We start from the raw sequence: 4,494 nt of genomic DNA on the forward strand, positions 1-4,494 counted from the left end.
AACTTTCCTGTAAGGCATACAATTTATACATTTACTTCAGATGTGTGTTTATCTATTAATGATATGATGGCATGAATTCCAGGAAGATTATCTAACACGTTTGACTACCCCACACCCTTAGTTTCAAAGGTCACAAGTGATTGTTAGAGATACACCGATCAATATAAAAATACCACATGACTGCCACACCTGAATTTTAACAGTCTTGTCTCAGAACAGTCATAGCAAAATGTAAGAATGTGATAAGCACAACAATGTGCACAATGTACTACACAAAAACTACAATTTGCATTAATTAGATCTCTCATAGACTTCAGACTACTTTATGGACCCAAACACCTTAACGCCAAACTTTAGACACAAAAAGTGTAGAATGAGAATTCCACGGAGATGTTCTTCACCTTTTTGAGCTTTTAAAAAGGGTCAGATATCAAGCTTGAAGTCAGCAAGTATCTGAGTGTAATATATCAGACCAAAGATGTCAGAAATGAAATTTCAAGATGTGTAACTTATCAGAGTTGTTTTTTAGCAAGCCCGTTAGATTGTGAACAGAACCTATGATTCGTTTAGTTGATAAAAGTTGCAAAAACTAGCCATGAATAGAAAAAAGGGAGTAGGAATGAGCAGGTTTGAATAAATCAAATAACTGACCAACCTGTATCAGGGGTCTTACCTTCGTAAGTCGTTGAGCTGTTTATACAAATGCAGCACTGCAGCTTGGTAAATTTAGCTCTTAAATTCAACCAGGTTATGACTCAGTATCTGTGTCCCACCCACCCAGAGAATAATGTGTAACTTATCAGATTCATACCTGACTGTCAGAGTTGTTTTTCAGCAAGCTCTAGATATTAAAATGATCGTTTTAAGGAGTCTGAAGAAAATTGTCTGCATTTTAAAATACAGTGGCTTGAAAAAATGCTAAGCTCCACTGGAGCTTATCAGATTTTTCTGAATAACAAATGATAAATACACACATTCTTCCTCTCAGTATTTTAATTGCAAACTCATGTTCTCTAATTGGTCAGTAAGTATTTCAAAGAAAAACAAAAACTGAAAATGGTGCTTGTATTCAATCCCCTTGATCTTGGAAGCTCCAGATGAACGAATAATAAAATAATGTATAAAGCGAGAAATAATCTATTGCCAAAAAATATACAAGGAATGTTTAGTGAGAGAGGGGAAATATAATCTAAGGGGAGACCTAAATTTTAAAAAACCAAAGGTTCGAACAAATATGAAAAGCATGTGCGTATCGAGCTGTGGGGTGACTTTATGGAACAGACTGGAGACAGAAATAAAACAAAGTGCAAATATAAATCTGTTTAAAAAAGGTATAAAAATATTTTTTAAACAAGTATATTGAAGAGGGGGCGGCACGGTGGTGTAGTGGTTAGCGCTGTCGCCTCACAGCAAGAAGGTCCTGGGTTCGAGCCCCGGGGCCGGCGAGGGCCTTTCTGTGTGGAGTTTGCATGTTCTCCCCGTGTCCGCGTGGGTTTCCTCCGGGTGCTCCGGTTTCCCCCACAGTCCAAAGACATGCAGGTTAGGTTCACTGGTGACTCTAAATTGAGCGTAGGTGTGAATGTGAGTGTGAATGGTTGTCTGTGTCTATGTGTCAGCCCTGTGATGACCTGGCGACTTGTCCAGGGTGTACCCCGCCTTTCACCCGTAGTCAGCTGGGATAGGCTCCAGCTTGCCTGCGACCCTGTAGAAGGATAAAGCGGCTAGAGATAATGAGATGAGATGAGATATTGAAGAGGAAGTATGTCAATGGAGGATGATGAGGGATAAATAGAATAGAGTTGATTGTTATATTAGAACTAACTTAGTATATGGTATGTATTTATTTATGGGGATAGTTTATATATTCATATTTACAGGGATAGGTATGTAGTAGATATTTATTTTTGTAATTATATATTTATATAGATATTTATGAAGTGTAGATAGATAGATAGATAGATAGATAGATAGATAGATAGATAGAGATATTTGTGAAGTGTATATATGGAATGTAGTATATATTTATTTATTTTTGTAATTATATATTTATATAGATATTTATGAAGTGTGTGTGTGTGTGTATATATATATATATATATATATATATATATATATATATATATATATATTTGTGAAGTGTATATATGGAATGTAGTATATATTTATTTATTTTTGTAATTATAAAGATATTCATGAAGTGTATATATGGTATACATTTTTTATAGGTGTATTAATGAAGTTTGGATTTCGGGGTAGTTAAAAAGGGGTGGGAAATTAAAAAAAAAAGTATTGCACTTCTTCCCACTCCTTTTTCGAACAATGTGCGGTGTATTGTAATGTCTTAGCTCTTTATGTATTTTATTTATTAATTTTTTGTCACTTTCTCGTGTTCTTTCTTTTGTATGTACAAATAGTTACATAATTTTTTTTTTATACATGTTCGAAATAAATAAATAAATAAAAAATAAAAAACGATTGCCTTAATGAGAACACAATTGACTAATAATCGGTCTTCACCTGTGATATGTTAAAACAGCCCCCACTGTTTGAACAAAAACCACCTCTGTTGAACTGTCACTAAAGAGACTCACTCTGAAGGACAGTCTGGCCTTCTGATAAAAACTGAAGGAAGAATGATTGGAGCAAATTACAAAGAGGATATTACAGGAGAATTTGCTAAAAATAATAAACAGCTTGGGAGAAACTTCACCTTTCAGCAGGACAGTGATCCCAAACACCAGGGGCGATTCTAGAGTATGTTGTGGGCCCAAGCAAAAATTTCCAGGGGGCCCTCTGACCAGTGTTCATCACCAATATGTTATAAATAATCTGACACCAACAAAAAATGTATGAAACCAAAGTTTTTTAAAGATGCCCTTCCACCAAAAATGTTTAATACTGGCTCTTTTTGAAATACCATAATTCACTCTGAGTTGCATATGCGTGCTGCATGTGAAAATGTAAGTCTACTCCCATTCCCTGTATTAGCTTCTGAAAGAAAATAGTCAGAAAAATGAGAGAATCAGAAAAAGCCATACGAAGTTACGTCACTTTGATAATTAGTGACATAGATGGCCTCGCCCACCTTGGCTTGCGACCACCCATGGGAAGAAAGTTCAGATTTAAGCACGAGGAGAGATAGCAGAGCCCATCTCGTCAGTAGCTAACGAAGAGGACCTAACAGCAAGTTGAAAACATGTCTGAACAAGTTCGTGCCTGTGTTATTTGTGGCAGTAACACATCAACATTGCATTTCTTGCCCAAGATAGAAGAGCTGAAGAAGAAATGGTTGGAATTAATCTTTGGAACACCACCAGCGAAGTGTAATGCAGCGTTAGTACTGTGTTCTGATCATTTCAACCACAGTGACTTTTCAAACTTCGGTGCCTTCAGTAGTGGTTTTGCTTCGAGGTTGTTTTTAATACTTGGATCTGTACCGTAAAGACGATCGACCACCAGCTAACAAGCCAGAACAAGTGGATGTGGGTGTCTTTTGTAAAAACTGTTTTGATTGGCTATTATGGTCTCGACATCAATGTTTTGACCAATAACAATGTAGATAACATGAATTTTGCATCATATTCAACGAGATTTAAACGAGACTAAAGATGGCGACTTACAAATAATGTGTAAACATCGTTGGAGTTAATAAAGTTTGAACAGCATGAAGGAACATAGCCCAACCCCCTGAAATTAATTAAAAAAATTCTCAACGGATTTGGCATAATATAAAAAGGTTGTTTTTTACTCAGAAAAAGCGGAAATCCGCCGAAAAGTGGAAAACTCTCATCCCTGCCTAGCTTGTGACCATGTCATGCATGCTAACGTAGAGAATATGAACATGCTGTTTTGTAACAAAAACCTTCTAACAAAAAATTCATGTTTTACTTACAGCTTGTTAGCTGGTGGTCGATCGTCTTGACGGTACAGTTCTGACCCACTGGAGGTAGCGTCACAGTGTTGTTAGCCAATCAGAGGTAACACGTTTACTGATTGCTGTTAGCCAATCAGAGGTAACACGTTTACATGTCATGAATATTCATGAGTAAGAGCTGAAATCCTGTCGTTCTCCCACCACCCACTCCTCCACCAAACTAGAACAGCCTGAAACAGGAGAACCACAGCATTTTTTTCACCAAAACCGGCTCACAGGGCGTTCATTCATACTAGAGACCACCGCACATCTCATCTCTCATCTCATTATCTCTAGCCGCTTTATCCTTCTACAGGGTCGCAGGCAAGCTGGAGCCTATCCCAGCTGACTACGGGCGAGAGGCGGGGTACACCCTGGACAAGCCACCAGGTCATCACAGGGCTGACACATAGACGCAGACAACCATTCACACTCACATTCACACCTACGGTCAATTTAGAGTCACCAGTTAACCTAACCTGCATGTCTTTGGACTGTGGGGGAAACCGGAGCACCCGACCACCGCACAATTAATGAAAAAACAATGCAAGGAGACCTTTAAATTCCAAATGTGAAAATAC

Source organism: Neoarius graeffei, chromosome 15 (genome assembly GCF_027579695.1).
Source record: "Neoarius graeffei isolate fNeoGra1 chromosome 15, fNeoGra1.pri, whole genome shotgun sequence".
NCBI lineage: Eukaryota > Metazoa > Chordata > Actinopteri > Siluriformes > Ariidae > Neoarius > Neoarius graeffei.